The following is a 17,937-nucleotide window of genomic DNA, read 5'->3' on the forward strand; positions in this document are numbered from 1 at the left end:
CAAAATTACCAGCCTGATCACCACCAGCATGATCAAGCACATGGCAGCAAAGCACCCAACTTTGTGGGCCGAACACCAGGCCCCAGGAACACTGTCTGCAGCTGACACCACTCCTTCTTCCACTGTTTTGTGTAAAAGCCAATCTCCAGTCCACGGTGCATGTGAAGATGCCTCTTGCCCTGCACCTGTTGTTGCCCACAGTCAACCAGCACCATCATCAAGCCAATCCACATCCTTGTCCCAGCGCAGCCTTCAGTTGTCTATACCCCAGTCATAGGAAAGCAAGTGGAAATACCCAGCTAAATTCTAACATTTCTCTTCTGCTTGCTCTCAAAATGTTGCCTTTTGCCTTTAGCCTTTTAGGCTCGTTGAGACAGAAGCTTTCCACAACCTGATAGCAGTGGCTGTCCCAAGGTACTCGGTCCCCAGTCACCAATTTTTGCTTGTGGGCAGGGGCTGTTCATCTCACTGACGGCACACTGGGTTAACATAGTGGAAGCCGAGACCCAGTCGGACCTTGAGATGGAACACATCCATCCTACATCAATCAGGGTTGCCCCCACAGTCTACAGCTCCTGTACCTCCTCCTCATCAGCCTCCATCTCTGAAATGAACCCATCAGTCAGAAGCTGGAAGCACTGCAGCACTGCCTCAGCCAAGCAGCAATAGGCTGAACCGCACAATGCTGAAGAGTTTTGGACAGCGCTGAAAGAGTAGTCAGATTTTTGGATGACACCGCTAAACCTACAGCCAGGCATGGCCATGTGTGACAATGGCCGGAACCATGTTTGGGAGGAAGCTGAGGGAGTACCTTGCTGATCGCACAAACGTCCTCCGTGATTCCTCTGTGCCTTTTAATTATTGGGTATCCAATCTGGACACATGGCATGAACTGGCTCTCTATGCCCTGGAGATCCTGGCCTGCCCTGCTGCTAGCTTTCTGTCAGAGCGGGTTTTTAGTGCCACTGGTGGAATTATAACAGAAAAGAACATCCACCTGTCAACTGAAAATGCTGACAGGCTGACTCTTATAAAAATGAACAAGGGCTGGATATGGCAAGACTTCTGTACACCACCGACTGAAAACAGCGAAACATAACCTCAAATACATTTTCCTTTTTCTTGAGGTGTATGCTCATGCACCTCTTCACAACCACACATGGGTATACGCTTCCTGATTTGGTCTGTTTGGTGTCATCCTCATCCTCATCCTCATCCTCCACAACCACCAGAACACCAGGGTGAACGTATTCCGTGATGCAAAAGTCACTAATTTTTTGTGCAAGAGTGTTTTCATGATGCCCGTTAATAATTTGAAACCAAAAAAATTTTTACTCCCCCATGGGGAAATGTTTGTCAGCCCATGCACTTAGTGTATGGGCATTACAAGTCTAGGAGACCCACTCCTTTACATTATGCCTAGTTTTTAATGAGTCAAAACAAAAGAAAGTCAAAACCGCACCCTTTTATGAAGGTCTCAGTGAACACAAGGGCACACGTCCAAAACCAGGGAGCCTATCCCGGACAGTACCAAGACCACAAAAAACAAAGAGACGTTTCGGTCAACAGACATTTGCTTGATAAAGGTCTGTTGACCGAAACGTCGCTACAGGAGGCAGAATAAATGTAAGCTCCTATTTTTTCACCATCCATTGTGGCGCTGTCTCTTTGTTTTTTGTAGTTTTTAATGAGGCCTCCCTCATCTTCTCATCATCCACCGCCACTAGATTACCAGGGTTCACGTGTTCCATGCTGCTACAGCCAGTCCAATTTTTAGCAAGGGTGTTTATGATGCCCATAAAATATTTTTTTTAAATGTACCCCCCATGGGGAAATGTTTGTCAGCCCATGCACTTAGTGTATGGGCATTAGGAGTCTAGGAGACCCGCTCTTTGCAATGGGACAGTTTTTTTTATGAGGCCCTCCTTCCTGGTTCTTCTAAGGGGGGATTGTGTTGCGTGCAACTTTGGGTCAAGGTGGCCCTTGAATTCAATGCCATATGGAAACAGTATGTCAGGACCAACTGAGGAATGTGAAGTGGGTTTTCCTGTGGCCCCCCAGTACCTGGGTTCAAAAGGCTTATTGGGGTGCATATGACTTGGTAGCAGGGCAGACCTTGTTGTTAGTACATAAGAAAACAGTATGGCAGGACGAACTGGGGGCATGTGCAATTGGTCCTCCAACACTCAGATGCAGTATGCTACATTCATTTATCTTCTTATAACCTAGATATTTTACATGGGGCATTGACTATGGTCCTAGTGCCCTATCTAGGGAGTTGCTATACCCACGGAATGGACCTCATATGTTGATTTGGTTTCATTCAGGCACATTGCCGGTATATATATGGATAGACTTTTTTCATAAAGGGTCATTCCCCATGGGACTTATAACATTAGGGTATGGGACTTGTATCCAGATAAATGTGCAACTTGCACCTGTATGATGTATTGAGGGTTTTCCCCTAGCTTATACCCTGTGTGTGGTGGACCTTCATGGCCGGTGTCTTTTTTCTTTGCACTTTGTTTGTTCATGACTACTGTCATCACGTGACAGTGGCCTGTGTCTATATGTTTGTATATTTAGTCATGTTTTTTACAATTCTTTGCCAATAAAGTCTGTTTTTAAATTTTCCACTTAAAGCTTCCAATTGTACTCCTCGTGTGTATAATACATAAGAAAACAGTATGGCAGGACCAAATGAATAATGTGAATTGTGTTTTCCTGTTGCCATCCAGTACCAGGGTTCAAAGGCTTATTGGGGTGCATATGAATTGGTAGCAGGTCAGGCCTTGCTTTTAGTACATAAGAAAACAGTATGGCAGGACCAACTGAATAATGTGAAGTGGGTTTTCCTGTGGCCATCCAGTACCTGGGTTCAAAGGCTTATTAGGGGGCATATGACTTGGTAGCAGGTCAGGCCCTGCTTTTAATACATAAGAAAACAGTATGGCAGGACCAACTGAATAATGTGAAGTGGGTTTTCTGGTTGCCATCCAGTATTTGGGTTCACAGGCTTATTGCGGTGCATATGACTTGGCAGCAGGGCAGCCCTTGCTGTTAATACATAAGAAAACAGTATGGGATTACAAAATGAAAAATGTGAAGTGTATTTTCCTGTGGCCATCCAGTGTTAGGGATCGAGTTCCCACCTCTGCACAGGGGGAATCTCAAGCCAGCTCCGCTGCAGTCTCCCATTTTTCTCCTGCCGCAGTAGAGCCTGCTCAGCGGAGGTATCAGTCCCAGCGTCTTGCTCAGTCTGACACTGTGCAAAGGGTTACTGCTGCCTTTCTAGCTTCTGCCATTGTAGCCAGTACTGGTCAGCAGCGAGCAGACGTCTTTGGGACTAAGTCCTACTTTTCCCCTTCTGAGCATGCCCAGGGTAAGATCTCTCATTGGAGATCGAGGGTCACATGCTCAGGTACTGCAGCAACTCCCATTGGTCCCCTAGGAAGGTCCTGAAGTTGCTCAAGTTCTGTGGCAGCCTCCCATTGGTCCTTCTGGGAAGGTCCTGTAGTTGCTGCAGCTATAAAAGTTTTGCATGACCGCACAGGCATGCGCTAGTATTAATCCTTGTTATGTGCTTTGCGCCAGTGTGGTCATGTATGCTTGTGGTCAGAGTCGGCTGTAAAAGCCATTAGAATACCGGCACCTCTGGTCAGGAGTTTGGTTGCATGTATTCAGGGCCCGGCTGAAATAAGCCATTAGACTACCACCTCCTCTGGTGAGGAATTGAGTGTGTGCGTTCCTGACTGCATGACCACTGACTGCTATCTGCTCAGCAGTTATCTGTGTGCTCTTGTGAGCTTAACAGGACACAGTCCTTCTCTATATCAGCGACTCTGTGAGGTAACAGAGTTCGCATATACCGCCATATAGTGCCATTTACTAGCAGCAGGTTCCTCCTGCATGGTGGACCCCGGGCTGCGAACGCACCAATAACTTCATCTATTTACTCGGTGCATTCCTCTAGCCTTAACATCCAGTACCTGGGTTCAAAGGCTTATTGGGGTGCATATGACTTGGTAGCAGAGCATGACTTGCAGTCAAAACATAAGAAAACAGTATGGCAGGACCAACTGAAGAATGTGAAGTGGGTTTTCCTGTTGCCATCCAGTACCGGGGTTCAAAGAGATTGGGTGCACATGAATTGGTAGCACGGCAGGTCTTGCAGTTAATACATAAGAAAACAGTATGGCAGGACCAACTGAATAATGTAAAGTGGGTTTTCCTATGGCCATCGAGTACCTGTGTTCAAAGGCTTATTGGGGAGCATATGACTTGGTAGCAGGGCAGGCCTTGCTGTTACTACATAAGAAAACAGTATGGCAGGACCAACTGAATAATGTGAAGTGGGTTTTCCTGTGGCCATCCAGTACCTGGGTTCAAAGGTCTATTAGGGTGCATATGTATTGGTAGCAGGGCAGGCCTTGCATTTAATGCAACATTTTTTCAGGAAGCCCGCATGTACCTCTCGTGAAAGGGGTATTGTGGTGAGTCATAATTCTGGGCAGCCCAGCCACTCGCTGCATAGGCATTAACAGCATAGGAGACCCACTGTTTAGTAATGGCCCTTTAAGAATATTAATGCTGACTAATGCCCCTCTAAAAATAGGCTTTGTGACTTTAAGAGCCCCTCCTTCATAAATGAAACAAGACATTTATCCTTATGTGTCACACACCACATGGCCAGCAAGGGTTAGTAAATGTTAAAATGACATTTCCCAGTGAATGCATTTGTATTGGTTGAAAGCAATGTTAAAATTGAAAAACTCATCAAAAACGCTGCGTGTGAACATAGCCCAAGTGGTGGAGGAACATTTTGGTCTGAGTTTAATTATTTAGCCTTATATACAAGTCATTACCCTGGAAAGGATGTACCTTAATATATTTCCCAGCAATATCCATTTTGGTTTAGTTTTTGTATGTTAATTATTGCACCTGTAAAAATGGTGTGAAACTCTGACAACATTGCTTACAGCTATGACCTAGGAGTCAGAAATGCTTCCAGGGGCAATTCCCATGATGTTCTTGTGTCATTTAAGCAGTGCTTCCATAATTGTCAGACATTTTTTAGACCCCCGGGGGATCGCGGTAAAAATACTCGGGTTTCCCATTGACTTACATTGGGCTCGTTGCTCAAGTCGAGTACCTGAGTATACCAATCTGCTCGACCCGAGCAACGAGCACCCTAGCATTTTAGTGCTCGCCCATCACTAGTAGGCACCTGTCCACAAAGTGCTCTCCCTCCCAATAGCACCTGAGCAAACATTGACTATCCGGAAGTAGTAGTAGTAGAACATCGGTTTTTGCCATCAACGCCCCTCTCCCACATTTTCTCACCCATTTTACTGCCTAATAAAATGATGCGTATAGGACTGAACATAGCTCAGGATCAATGCCGTCATTGACGGACTTACCACATGGGTAGAACAAGTGATGGATCATTCGGTACTTGTTCGGTTCCTTCTTCGGAACAATGCTCAAATTAGAAATCACAATGCCTGGGACAGGTGGGAACTCAAAAGGACCTGCCATTCAATCCATCAACACCTCTTTTCTTAGGTTTTTTTTTACCACTCTGGGGTGCTGATAGGATAATGGATAATAAGTCTGCTTTTTGTCTCTCCGGGTACCTATTAAGGTAGGGGAGCATTGCCTGTAGTTTGACTGGTGTTTGACCCCTGACTATGGCTGGCTCCTCCTGCCCTACCATTGTACTTTCTGGGACATCTATTGTCCCCGTGTGACACTCCACTACAGGTGGAACACAGGTGTCCGAATTTACAACCTGTGCCAAATTTACATTGTCCCTCGTTAAATTGCCAACACAGGCCATGTTTCTGTATCCCGCCCCATCTCTGAAAACTTCCTGACGCCTGACCTCCTGCGATGTACCCTGCTTAGCCGACATTACCGGCCCACCCATAAAAGGAATTCCCACATCTGTTATTCAGGGCCATAATCTTAAGCCAGAGGCCAATATCTTTTTGGTCCAATCTAATGGATGGGCGAACAACATTCTGTTGATGAAATTGTTTGTCATAACGCAATCATGCTTGCCCCCCATTCACCCTGTAAGCCTCCCCAATGGAGTCCATCTACCATGTAGCAAAACAATTGTGAGTAGTTTTCTTGTGCTTTCTCCCCTATGACACTAGCTAGGATCGCAAAGGCTTGAAACCAATTTGAAAACGAATCACTTGACTCTGTTGGTCTTCCTCCTTTTTCCCCCTTCATTTTTTGACTTCCCAAAACTCAAACTATCCAGTGGCAGCAGCAAAAAAATATCCACATACTCATCTTTCCAGATTTTTTCCCTAACCTCTTTTTTAAGGAGGGCACCTAGGGGACCCGAGAAACAAATATACACCTCACCCAGCACCCTGTCATCTAACTGACTATTTTGTCCTTCCCCAGTTGACATTGTTTCAGAACCGCTTATAATTAGTGTGGAGCATTCCGATACCGCAAGTATCGGAATTCCGATACCGAGTTCCGATACTTTTGTGGTATCGGAAATCGGAATCGGAAGTTCCCAGTGTATGGTTCCCTGGGTCTGGAGGAGAGGAGACTCTCCTTCAGGCCCTGGGATCCATATTCATGTAAAAAATAAAGAATTAAAATAAAAAATATGGATATACTCACCCGTCCGGGGGCCCCTGGACCTTACCGATTGTAACCGTCAGCCTCCGTTCCTAAGAATGAGCAGTTTAAGACCTTCGATGACGTCGCGGCTTGTGATTGGTCGCGTGCCGCTCATGTGACCGCTCACGCGACCAATCACAGGCCGCAACGTCATCGCTGGTCCTAAACTCACATAGGCGATATTGTGATCAAGGCCACGAGTTGGCCGAAACGTTTTTGTGCCTATCGCTTCACCACCACTATTGTCTAAATAAACTTTTTCACTTGAAGCAAACAAAAACCATATGAGTGCAGTGATTATTCTACTTTAAAAATTATGGATAGACAACCTTGTTTCAAGCATGTGATGCTTGTTGAGACTCACCTATGGCAAGTAACAGATGTGAGCATTATGAAAAGCTCACCTGAAACTAGATAAAAAGGGAGAAGTTGACTCAATCATTGCATTATCTGTCTGTGTGTTCTCTGAGGATAACCGAAAGAGGAATATAGAACTGTCTGAAGACTTGATAACCAAAAGAGATTAACAATATCAACAATATCAATGTTACAAGTCCATCTCCAGAGATCTTAATGTTCTTTTGTGATGGCGTTGTAGCTAATGACCCTGGACGTGGACGGCAGAGAAAAATTGATGAAAGTTTGCAATGTAAGCTAGTCCGGATAGTGGAAAAGCAATCCTAATAAAGTTCCAAATAAATTCAAGATTTCCTTTAGTCTCAGGGTGCATAAGTGTCAGGGCAAACTATCGGTTGTCATTTGAATCAAATGAAACGCAAGGGCAGGAAACCCAGAGGACTCTACTGCTGACATAGAGACATAAAAAGCTAGACTGCAGTTTGCTAAAATGTATGTAAGCCAAAATCCTTTTAGGAAAGTGGCTTGTTGACAGATGAGACCAAGAAATTTTTGGTAAAGTATGCCATTCTACTTTTTGCCAAAAATGGAATGAAGCCTACAAAGAAAAGAACTCAGTATCTACAGTCCAATTTGGTAGAAGTTCAAAGATGTTTTGGGGTTGTTTTCCTGACTGGGTACATTGACTGTGTGTGGGGCATCATGAAATCTGTGAAAGAAAAGGAAATGCTGAGGGCACTGCAAGGTAATATACAGGATCACTAGCCACCCACTTAATGAAGCACAGAAAGAAAAAGAAAAAAAGGAGTGTGTATACAAGGCAAGGATCACCGTTATAAACAAAATCAGTAAATTTATTGAAATACAAATATATACGCAAGACAAAAAACATACTGTATGTTTAAAAACAATTAAAAAATCATTCAGGTTAATGTAAATACCAGCTGGAGGACCAATTAAGGACCAACCAGACTCCTCCACTGTGTGCACCTGGGGTATGCCGTACTATAGATATTACACATCAAAAGAAAGAGTTATATACATATATAAATGAACTTGAACAAATAGAACATGTTTCTGAACAAATGAGCCCCTAAAGCAAAAAAATGAATTCCAGAGAATAGTTAATGCAAAAAAGAGGCAAATCAAGTAGTGTCCTGTTAATGAAGGAAATAACACAGGCTGAAAAAGGATACCAGGAAAAAGAAAGGCTGTATAAGACCTGTTGTTGGATAGATAAGCATCACCCGATTACAACATGATGTGTGCAGGAAGGAGCCCCACGCGTATCGCCAAAAAGTGTGGCTTCCTCATTGGAAATCTGAAGATTACCAAAGGATTTTGGGTCATAATGCACTGCAGTGTCAGAAATCTGGGTTTCTGTCCTAGGTGACAGATTTTCCAGCAGCGCAATGACCCCAAACATACTTCAAGAAGCATCCAAAAAAGGATGGAAAAAAAGCGCTGGAGAGTTCTGAAGTGGCCAGCAATGAGTCCGGATCTGAATCTCATTGAACTTCAGTGGAGAGATCTTAAAATTGCTACTGGGAGAAGGCACCCTTCAATTACGAGAGACCTGTAATAGTTTGCAAAGGAAGAGTGTTTCAAAATTCCAGTTGAGAGGACTAAGAAGTCTGTTGACTATAGTAAGCGACTGGTTGCATTTATTTATAATAAAGTGTTTGCAACCAAATATTAAGTTGAGGGTGCCAACTATTTTATCCAGCTCATATTTGGGTTATGTGTGAAATTATGTACAATTTCCCTTTTTTCTCTTTTTTTCCTGCTGTTCCAATACTCACAAAGGAAATGAACTTAGGTATAACAAAACATGTGTAATTGTAATATTTTCTGGGAGAAATATTTCATTTTTTGGAACAATTTCAAGGGTGTTGACACTTTTGGTCATGACTGTATATGGACCAGTCTCAGTGTCTCCTATGTTATAAATATACAGCAGTTTCAGTATCTCCTATGTGATGTAAATATAGCAGTGTCACTGTATCCTATATGATGTATACGCAAGCCTAAGTATAGCGTTATATTTTACATTGTTTATATTAGTGATCACAATCTTGGGACCTGCTCGACATTTTTAACCCCTTCGCGCCACCCGCCGTACTAGTACGGCGCTGCCGGCACTGCATTTGTGCCAGCCACCGTACTAGTACGGCAGCTTGATCACCGCGGTCTCGCGCTGAGCACCGCGGTGATCGGGTGCAGGTGTCAGCTGTATATGACAGCTGACACCCCGCAGCAATGCCCACGATCGGCGCTATCGCCGATCGTGGGCATTTAACCCCTCTGATGCCGCTGTCAATAGTGACAGTGGCATAGAGGGGGATCGCGCAGGGACGGGGGCTCCCTGCGCTCTCCCACCGGAGCAACACGATGAGATCGTGCTGCTCCGGTGACCTGGAAGGAGTCCCCAGATCCAAGATGGCCGCAGGACTCCTTCCGGGTCATGAGATGACCTAGCTTGCCGGCGCCTGCTGAGATTTCCTAATAGCAGGCGCCGGCAAGCCTATGGAACGTGCCCCTCAGATCGGTGATCTGACAGAGTGCTGTGCACACTGTCAGGTCACCGATCTGTGATGTTCCCCCTGGGACAAAGTGAAAAAGTAAAAAAAAAAAATGTCCACATGTGTAAAAAAGAAGAAAAAAAAAATTCCTAACTAAAGAAAAAAAAAAAATATTCCCATAAATACATTTCTTTATCTAAATAAAAAAAAAAATCACACAATAAAAGTACACATATTTAGTATTGCCGCGTCCGTAACGACCCCACCTATAGAACTATATCACTAGTTAACCCCTTCAGTGAACACCGTAAAAAAAAAAAAAAAAAAAAAAAAAACGAGGCAAAAAACAACGCTTTATTCTCATACCGCCAAACAAAAAGTGGAATAACACGCGATCAAAAAGACGGATATAAATAACCATGGTACCACTGAAAACGTCATCTTGTCCCGCAAAAAAAAGCCGCCATACAGCATCATCAGCAGAAAAATAAAAAAGGTATAGCTCTCAGAATAAAGCGATGCAAAAACAATTATTTTTTATATAAAATAGTTTTTATTGTGTAAAAGCGCCAAAACATAAAAAAATTACATAAATGAGGTATCGCTGTAATCGCACTGACCTGAAGAATAAAACTGCTTTATCAATTTTACCACACGTGGAATGGTATAAACGTCCCCCCTAATAGAATTTCAGGAATTGCTGGTTTTTGTTCATTCCGCCTCCCAAAAATCGGAATAAAAAGCGATCAAAAAATGTCATGTGCCCAAAAATTGTACCAATAAAAACGTCAACTCGTCCCGCAAAAAACAAGACCTCACATGACTCTGTGGGCCAAAATATGGATAAATTATAGCTCTCAAAATGTGGTGATGCAAAAACTATTTTTTGCAATAAGAAGCGTCTTTTAGTGTGTGATGGCTGCCAACCATAAAAATCCGCCCAAAAAACGCTATAAAAGTAAATCAAACCCCCCTTCATCACCCCCTTAGTTGGGGAAAAATAATAAAACTTTAAAAAATATATTTATTTCCATTTTCCCGTCAGGCTACTTTCACACTAGCGTCGGTACGGGGCCGTCGCGCTGCGTCGGCCCGACGTACCGACGCATACTGCGCAAGCGCCGCACAACGGGGGCAGCGGATGCTGTTTTTCCACGCATCCGCTGCCCCATTGTGAGGTGCGGGGAGGTGGGGGCGGATTTCCAGCCGCGCATGCGCGGTCGGAAATGGTGGACCGTCTGCACAAAAAAAGTTACATGTAACGTTTTTTGCTGCCGGCGGTCCGCCACAGCACGACGCAACCGTCGCACGACGGTTGCGATGTGTGTCAATACGTCGCAATGCGTCACTAATGTTAGTCTATGGGGAAAAAACGCATCCTGCAGATGACTTTGCTGGATGCGTTTTTTCACCAAAACGACGCATTGCGACATATGCAAAAAAACGCTAGTGTGAAAGTAGCGCTAGGGTTAGGACTAGGGTTAGGGCTAGGGTTAGGGTTGGGGTTAGGGCTAGGTTTAGGGCTGGGGTTAGGGTTGGGGTTAGGGTTTCAGTTAGAATTGGGGAGTTTTCACTGTTTAGGCACATCAGGGGCTCTCCAAACGCGACATGGCATCCGATCTCTATTCCAGCCAACTCTGCTTTGAAAAACTAAAACAGTGCTCCTTCCCTTCCGAGTTCTCCTGTGCGCCCAAACAGTGGTTCCCCCCAACATGTGGGGTATCAGCGTTCTCAGAATAAGTTGGACAACAACTTTTGGGGTCCAATTTGTCCTGTTACCCTTGGGAAAATAAAAACGTGGGGGCTAAAATATCAGTTTCGTGGAAAAAAAAATAATTTTATTTTCACGGCTCTGCGTGATAAACTGTAGTGAAACACTTGTTGTTTCAAAGTTCTCACAACTAGGGTTGAGCGACCTTTACTTTTATAGGATCGGGTCGGGTTTCACGAAACCCGACTTTTTCAAAAGTCGAGTCGAGTGAAATCGGCCGATCCTATAAAAAGTCGGGGTCAGGGTCGGCCGAAACTCGAAACCCAATGCAGTGCATTGGGTTTCCAATGGTTCCCAGGGTCTGAAGGAGCGGAAACTCTCCTTCAGGCCCTGGGATCCATATTTAAGTGTAAAATAAAGAATTAAAATAAAAAATATCGCTATACTTACCGTCTGACGGGCCCTGGTACTAACCGGGAACCTTCCTTCCTTAGAATCAGCCTTCCAGGACCTTGCGGTGACGTCACGGTGACGTCGCGGCTTGTGATTGGTCGCGCGGCCGCCCATGTGACCGCTCGCGCGACCAATCACAAGCCGCGACGTCACCGTGACGTCACCGAAGGCCCTGGAAGGGCTGATTTTTAGGAAGGAAGGCTGCCGGAAAGAAGCAAGGCGTGTCCGAGGGTGAGTATATACCTAATAGGAATATACTCACCCTCGGCTTCGTTCCGGCAGCCTTCCTTCCTAAGAATCAGCCCTTCCAGGACCTTCGGTGACGTCACCGAAGGTCCTGGAAGGGCTGATTCTTAGGAAGGAAGGCTGCCGGAATGAAGCCGAGGGTGAGTATATTCCTATTAGGTATATACTCACCCTCGGACACGCCCTGCTTCTTTCCGGCAGCCTTCCTTCCTAAGAATCAGCCCTTCCAGGGCCTTCGGTGATGTCACGGTGACGTTGCGGCTTGTGATTGGTCGCGAGCAGTCACATGGGCGGCCGCGTGACCAATCACAAGCCGCGACGTCCCCGTGACGTCACCGCAAGGTCCTGGAAGGCTGATTCTAAGGAAGGAAGGTTCCCGGTTAGTACCAGGGCCCGTCAGACGGTAAGTATAGCGATATTTTTTATTTTAATTCTTTATTTTACACTTAAATCTGAATTCCGATACCAATTCCCGATATCTTAAACATATCGGGAATCGGTATCGGAATTCCGATTCCAGATTCAGAAGATCGCCGACTTCATGGCCGACCCCACACAGGGGTCGGGTCGGGTTTCATGAAACCCGACTTTGCCAAAAGTCGGCGACTTCTGAAAATTGCCAACCCGTTTCGCTCAACCCTACTCACAACACATCTAGATAAGTTCCCTGGGGGGGTCTAGTTTCCAATATGGGGTCACTTGTGGGGGGTTTCTACTGTTTAGGTACATCAGGGGCTCTGCAAATGCAACATGACACCTGCAGACCAATCCATCTAAGTCTGCATTTCAAACGGCGCTCCTTCCCTTCTGAGCTCTGCCGTGCGCCCAAACAGTAGTTCCCCCAATGTATGGGGTATCAGGGTACTCAGGACAAATTGGACAATAACTTTTGTGGTCCAATTTCTCCTGTTCCCCTTGGGAAAAAAAATTGCGGGCTAAAACATCACTTTGTGGAAGAAAAAATTATTTTTTAATTTTCACAGCGCTACATTCTAAACTTCAGTGAAACAATTGGGGGTTAAAAGTGCTCACCACACATCTAGATAAGTTCCTTAGGGGGTCTTCTTTCCAAAATGGTGTCACTTGTGGGGGTTTCCACTGTTTAGGCACGTCAGGGGCTCTCCAAACACGACATGGGTTCCGATCTCAATTCCAGCCAATTTTGCATTGAAAAGTCAAATGGCGCTCCTTCCCTTCCGCGCTCTGCCATGCGCTCAAACAGTGGTTTATTCCCATATATGAAGTATCAGCGTACTCAAGACAAATTGCACAACAACTTTTAGGGTCCAATTTATCCTGTTACCCTTGGGAAAATAAAAAATTTGGGGCAAAAAGATCATTTTTTGTGAAATTAATATGAATTTTTTTTACAGCTCTACATTATAAACTTCTGTGAAGCACTTGGAAGTTCAAAGTGCTCACCACTAGGGTTGAGCGACCTTGACTTTTTTAGGGTCGAGTCATGTTTCATGAAACCCGACTGTTGGAAAAGTCGAGTCGGGCAAAATCGGCCGATTACTGCACAAAGTCGAGGATCGGCCGGAACACGAAACCCTATGCACGTCAATGGGGATTTTTTTTTTTTCCTCTCTCTCTCTCTCTCTCTCTCTCTCTCTCTCTCTCTCCCCCTCCGTCCCAGCACAGAAAAATTCATTTTACACATTCCAAATCGCTACTGCGCACAAGCGATAAAATGATGATAGGCGTGCACGCCCTAACCCCTATGTCATCACTCTGCCCACGCTCCTTCATTGGCTGTAAAAGTGGCGCTGAACGCGTCATACGAATCGCGACTTTGGCGCCAAGATCGCGTACCGCATGGCCGACCCCACACAGGGATCGGGTCGGGTTTCATGAGACGCCGACTTTACCAAAAGTCGGCGACTTATGAAAATGAACGATCCGTTTCGCTCAACCCTACTCACCACACATCTAGATTAGTTCCTTAGAGGGTCTACTTTCCAAAATGGTGTCATTTGTGGGGGTTTCCACTGTTTAGGCACATCAGGGGCTCTCCAATCGCGACATGGGTTCCGATCTCAATTCCAGCAAATCTTGCATTGAAAAGTCAAATGTAGCTCCTTCCCTTCCGAGCTCTGCCATGTGCCCAATCAATGGTTTACCCCAACATGTGGGGTATCGGCGTACTCAGGACAAATTGTACAATGACTTTTTTGGTCCAATTTCTCCTGTTACCCTTGGTAAAATAAAACAAATTGGATCTGAAGTAAAAATTTAGTGAAAAAAAAGTTAAATGTTCAATTTTTTTAAACATTCCAAAAATTCCTGTGAAGCACCTGAAGGGTTAATAAACTTTTTGAATGTAGTTTTGAGTACCTTGAGGGGTGCAGTTTTTAGAATGGTGTCACTTTTGGGCATTTTCTGTCATATAGACTCCTTAAAGTCACTTCAAGTGTGAGGTGGTGCGTAAAAAAAATGGTTTTGCAAATTTTGTTGCAAAAATGAGAAATCGCTGGTCAAATTTTAACCATTATAACTCCCTAACAAAAAAAAATTATGTTTCCAAAATTGTGCTGATGTAAAGCCGACATGTGGGAAATGTTGTTTATTAACTATATTATGAGATATAACTCTCTAATTTAAGGGCATAAAAACTAAAAGTTTGAAAATTGCTAAATTTTCATAATTTTCGACAAATTTTTGTTTTTTTCACAAATAAATGCAAGTCATATCGAAGAAGTTTTACCACTATCATGAAGTACAATATGTCTCGAGAAAACATTGTCAGAATCACCAGGATCCGTTGAAGCGTTTTAGAGTTATGACCTCATAAAGTGACAGTGGTCAGAATTCTAAAAATTGTCCCTGTCACTTAGGTGAAAACAGGCTTCGGGGTGAAGGGGTTAAATCACTTTTTGAAAAATGCAGAAAAATGGAACTAAGTGGCTTTTTGGCTGTTGCAGACAACAGTGAAGCATGGTAGAGATTCCTTGCAAGTTTAGTGCAGCATATCAGATAATGAATTAGTGGTGTCTACAATACTTAAAAATACAGGCAGATGCTTATCCATAAAAATGATAGCAATAATACTACTCCTTTGTATACAAAAAAAGATCTCATATAAATTTGGTATAAGTGTAATTGTACTGATTTGGAGAATCATGTTTACAAGTCACTTTTACCATTAAATGAATGCCATTAAAAATGAAAACTAAAAAAATGGTGGAACTTTATCTCACTTGGAATACTTTGTTTTTATTTTTAGTGCAACATATGGTAAAATAAACAATGTTATTCAAAACTACAACCCCTTAGGGTATGTTTCCACGGTACGTAAACGCTGCTTGTTTGACGCTGCAGCGTCAAACAAGCAGCGTCCAGATGTTCCTGCATAGTGGAGGGGATTTTATGAAATCCCGTCTCCACTATGCGTGGAAACCCGCACGCGGCGGCCCTGCGACTCCGGACATGCTGCGCGTCTTTTCAGAACGCAGCAGCACGTCCGTACACCTTGCGGGGACGCAGCGTCCCCGCAAGGCATATCACAGGGCCCTATGGCGAGGGGTGCGATGATCCCGGATGTGTACTGTACACATCCGGCACCATTGCGTCCCTGAAAGGGGGCGGGGCTTAGCTCCGAGCGGCTTCGCCGCTGCGGCGAACCCGCCGGCAAGCCGTACCGTGGAGCCATACCCTTACAGAAAAATAAGCCCACTGACAACTATGTTGATAGAAAAATGTACAAGTTATGGCAGTTGGAAAAAAAGGCATGAAAAGAAACCACAATAGTAAAAAATTGCATTATCCTTAACGTGTTAAATAGAAATCAAAATGATACATATTTATGTTTTATTCTATTCTTCCACCAAATGTGCACAGGCATAAATATAAGGTTGTATTTACCCCTTGACAGTAAAGTGGCAGCAATCTTATCTTTTCTATGAACTGTGATAGGCATCTGTTTTCTACTAAACTAAACTTATGATTTGCAAATGAACCGTTTCACAGTTGCATCATGATGAAAACATACAGTATCTCTAGATAATTTCTAAATATTGCCACTGTGTGAAAAGCTATAGAATTTATCCTTTGATTACATCTTGTAGAATAATTAAATTCATGATCAGCAGCATGCTTTATCTGAAATTTAACTTGTGAAAGCTAAAATTCTGTAATATGCAATAGCCTCAGGAGATGCAGTGTTGAAACGAGAGGTCAAACAACTTCCACTTTAAAATTATTTCTCATTTTACACTTTCAAAGAAAGCCCTAGAAAACGAAGAAATATTCTGTGACCTCCCACAATAAATATGGATCTGCCGCTCTGCTGTGAAGTGTTACTTTTAAATGCAAACTATTTAATCTCAAATGCTCTTGATTTATTTGTAGTTTTACAATACTATTCATTACACTTATGATCTTAACCATCGACAGGAAGAAATTGAACTATAGTATTACTAATGAGCACAATATTTTCAAATCTACCTTTAAATTCTATACTCTTTTGGTATGACTTTTTATAGACTGAAACAGATCTATGAAGAAGGAATTACTCAGCTTTTTCATTGATTGCTTAAAGGGAATGAACTCAGAACAGAGCAAATCGATTTCATACAATTCATATTTATCTTGAATTTCATGAAAGTCCCAGGTTCTGTTGAATCAAAAAAAAATTAAATTCCAATAGCCAAAAAATGGCCATCGCCTTTTTAAACATTGCAGGCACTGTATTTTATTGGGATTTTATGTGATATACTAACATTAAGTGGCAAGTATTTGTGAAGCATAAAGAAAATTATGATTTTTTAAATATTTTAAAAATATATCTGAAAATTGTGACATGCATTTGTATTTTTAGCTTCCCAGAGACACTTTCTTTCTTGGACTACCTTTCACCTCTAGAATTGTTTTGTTATAGGAATGTTACAGCAAATTATTAGAAGGAAAAAAACGAGTACATGAATTTTTACTAGAAAAAAGAAGTAAAAAAAAACACTCCCTCTCAGAAAGAAGGAGGAAGAGCAGTACAATTATGAATGACTGTGTTATTAAATCTTTTTTCCCCAATCAGTTGTGTAGCTATCAGGGTGGCAGAGGATGTGGTTGCCACAGGACCCTCACTGGGTGGTTGCCCTGGCCCACTTAGAGCTACAGCTACCCTTGACTATATCGACTTATATAGTAAAGCTGTGTGATAGAGCAGGGAGATGTGGCCTCCGTGGGTTTAAAAATGCTATTTACAGAATGGCAGCGTGCTGCAGGGAAAAAAGCACTGGCTCACATACAGAATGACGGAGTCACTGCGCTGTGACTTCATCGTGCCATACCAGGACTCTGATGTGTGTCCTGCAGTGTGAATACATCAACGCATTGACCCACTGGTACTTTTCAGGCAGGTGGACTGAATAAGATCCTGGATTAGATGAATTTATGATGTTTTTTATTTTAACTAAAATGTGTGGTGTAAATGTGAAGGCATCATATCTTAAGGGGCCCTCATACATTGTAGGGGCCCTCACACAGTGTGTGGGCTACTGTTGGGGCTCTTGTACACTGTGGGGGCTACTTTGGTGGGCCTTTAAACATTGTAGGGACTACTGTAGGGGATCCTCATACAGTGTTGGTACTACTGTGGGGGCTGTCATGTATTGTTGCTGCTTCTGTGCGGGGATCTTATACATTATGGGATTACTATGTGGGAACCTTATACAGTGTGAAGGTTACTGTATGGGGCCCTTATACATTGTAGAAACTACTATAGGAAGATATCACATAGTGTGGGGACTCCATAAAGTATTGGGGCCATTATACAGTGTAAGAGCTAATGTGGTGGCAATTATACAGTTTGGGAGCTAAATGTGAATATTACTGTGGGGTCCATTTAACAGTGTGGGAACTTCTGTTGGGGCCATTTTACAGTGTGGATGTTACTGTGTGGTCCATTATACAGTGTGGGGACCAATGAACAGTGTGAGAACTACTGTGGGGTTCATGATACTGTGTTCTGTAGAAGCAGTGGGGATATCATACTATGAATAG

The sequence above is a fragment of the Ranitomeya variabilis genome, chromosome 1 (genome assembly GCF_051348905.1).
Source record: "Ranitomeya variabilis isolate aRanVar5 chromosome 1, aRanVar5.hap1, whole genome shotgun sequence".
Lineage (NCBI taxonomy): Eukaryota > Metazoa > Chordata > Amphibia > Anura > Dendrobatidae > Ranitomeya > Ranitomeya variabilis.